Source organism: Saccostrea cucullata, unplaced genomic scaffold, assembly GCF_032062105.1.
Source record: "Saccostrea cucullata isolate Sc308-1 unplaced genomic scaffold, CSIRO_AGI_Scuc_v1 ctg5809, whole genome shotgun sequence".
NCBI classification, from domain to species: domain Eukaryota; kingdom Metazoa; phylum Mollusca; class Bivalvia; order Ostreida; family Ostreidae; genus Saccostrea; species Saccostrea cuccullata.
Window position 1 is genome coordinate 35,690 of NW_026935526.1, and position 3,169 is coordinate 38,858.

The following is a 3,169-nucleotide window of genomic DNA, read 5'->3' on the forward strand; positions in this document are numbered from 1 at the left end:
GTGTGTGCAAGATGGGTACCAAGACTCTTAAAAGATTCTGAAAAAGTCAGAAGAGTTGAAGAATCAAAAAAGTTTCTGTGCCGATTTCGCAATGATCAACAAAACTTCTTGGACCGAATCATAACTGTAGACGAAACTTGGATATCCAATTTTGACCCGGAAAGTAAACAAATGTCAATGCAGTGGACTGGGTCTAATTCACCCCCTCCCAAAAAGGCCAGAGTCTGTCAATCCTGTGAAAAGCACATGTTTATAATATTTTTTGACTCACGTGGAGTTATTTTAAGTCATGTTGTGCCTAAAGGAAGATCAGTAAATGCGAAATATTACTCAAAGGTTATATATAATTTTTATTGCATAAAAAGAAATATGAAGTACTGTAGGCCTAACTTTTTATTAAATCTACGCACATATACCCAATAAAAGTAATAAGTAATACAATAAATTGATATATTGGTTATGTAATTATAAAAACGAACGAATATTTTGATCATTAACATCTTTTTTTATTAATGCGCAACTGCACTGCTGATTTTATATTTCTAGGTTTTATCAAAGGATTTAGTAAATGCCCTTAAGAAAAAAAGGCCTGAATTTTACATAAATCGGGAAAAAAATTCTTCTACATCATGACAATGCTCCATCGCATACATCAATAGAGACTGTACTCACAATCAACTTACAGCTAGGAGCCGAAATTCTGCCCCACCCACCATACTCACCGGATCTCGCAACTTGCGACTTTGCGCTCTTTCCAAGACTGAAAAGCGATTTACGAGGGAGAAAATTTCATGACATCACGGAGCTTAAGTCAGCAGTAAATCAGACAATTGGATCTTATCAACAGGACTGGTATCAGTCCATATTTCACTCCTGGGTACATCGCCATGAAAAGTGTATTGTCGCAGGTGGAGAGTACTTCGAAAAGTCATGACGTGGTGACATTGCACGACGTCAAAATACTGAACCGACAACAGCGCCGGGTTACCATACCTTGTATTATTTTTTTTACGATAAAATTATTGTTTTGCAAAGTACAGAGTTGAAATTTTCAGAATAACTTCAACTTTTGTGTATTAAAGTCGACAATAAATTTCAATAACCCAGCTAACATAGTATTAATTTTATAGCTTCAGTCCACGAACTTTTTGATAACCCCTCGTAATTTTCACATCTGAACTGAAATCTACTCGTCGACCATCACACGCGTCTTGTATGCAGCTATGTAGTCTTTGTGTGTGTGAAAAAGTTTGAAGCAGGGGTCAACGCACAAGGCAGACAGACACTTGTCACACTGATAGCTAGATTCCTTTCCTGCTCTTTTCCCTTTTTCACCAATTGATTCGAGCCTCTGCCTCTCTGCCACCGAGCACACGACACAAGCATGGGTAACGTTTTTCTTTAAGCCTGTTCCAACGATCTTCATGGGGAAGTGCTGCCCCTGCAGTCTCATGATTGGTTCTGCTGCAGTGCTAGGCCTCCCCACAGGCTTTGTACACATTCCCGGGACACATGCTCTATTAACGGACTGCACAAGTTCGGTTACAAGTTGTTTTCGGAAAACTCTGTGAAGCATAGGTTTCCTTGGAGTTAGGGTCTTGTAGCACAGGTAAGCATTCAAAGTAGCTAGAGAAATCACATGGAAAATCACGCGCTTCCACCACTTCAGGGTCCTGGCATTGAAAGTAGCGTAAGAAACCATTTGATCAGACCGATCTACGCCTCCCATATACTTGTTGTACGCATTAACGATAGCAGGATTTTCGATGGGTGTTCCTGTTCGTGGTGCCACTCTTCCACAGGGGGCTTTTGCAGCTTCCTCGATGGTAGATAACAGGTAAACAACTTTACGGTCATGGTACTTCACAAGAACAAGTTCATCATTGTACATACTGAACATGTTACCTTTGTCCACCTTTTTGTCCTTTATCCGCTGCGGAATTCCCTTCCGGTTAACTCGTAATGTTCCAGTGGCACCACACCCGAGCACAAACAAGTCTGTGTAAAGCTGTGGTGAACTATAATAATTGTCCATGTACAAAATGTAACCTTGTCCAAAGTATCCTCGCATCATGTCCATAACTAAGTCGTATGTAGCCCCATTTGCACTAGCAGGTGTGTCCGATTTCCCAGTATACAGTTTGAAACGTAAACAATACCCTGTCACTGCATCACACAACATGTAGGCTTTGATCCCATACTTCTTGGGTTTGTCTGGATTGTACACACGAAAAGAAAGATTTCCTCGCCACGGTACCATCCCCTCATCCAAAGACAAATGTTGGTGTGGACGAAATACAGTCCCGAATGAACAAACAATGTTCTTGTACAGGGATCCAAGTTTGTAAAGAGGATTGTGACCCGCATTTCCTCGACGTACCTGCCCGTTGTTGTCTGCCAAATGGAAGAAACACATAAGAAGCCAAAACCTGTCCCTGGGCATCACTGCTGGGAAAAACGGTGTGGAATTCACTTCCGACGTTGTCCAGTATTCCGAAATGTCCAACTGAACCACTAATCCCATCGCGATTGTCATCGCGATGAACACTTTCATTTCAGCCATTGTTGTTTGGACCCAGCTACGAAATCGGGAAGAAGGCTTCAGGTTTCCCTCATTTCGTTGTAGATACTGCTCCGCATAACGATTAGTTTCGTCTGCCATAGTCTGGAAATCATCATCCTTGATAAATAAGTTGAAAAAATCAAGTGGCGTACGTTGATCATCTGGCATTTCAACATTTATCCAGGGACGCCTGTGAAGCCCATGTCGGTGCGAGGTCGGTCACCATCTTGCCAGTTTGCCATGAAATTATTAGGATTAGCGTTGTCTTCTTCATCGGAGCTGTCGGCCAGATCATCAGACTCAAATCCTTCAAATTCTTCATCACTTTCATCGTCATTAAATAACTCGTTGAAGAAGTTTTCATGTTGTGGTAAGAACGCCGCCATTTTGGGTCACCCATAAATAAACTTGCAACTACACACTTGTTTTAAATAAAAACCAATCAGATTTTAGCTACGTCACTGAGCTAGTTTTAACCCCAAACGTATTACCAAATAAGGAAAAGGTTTTTATTAGACTTTATTTCCATTGGATGTCTAAACATACGGTATAAAAATATGCTAATAAACAATACGACGTAACCCGGAATATTCCGGGTTCAGCTCA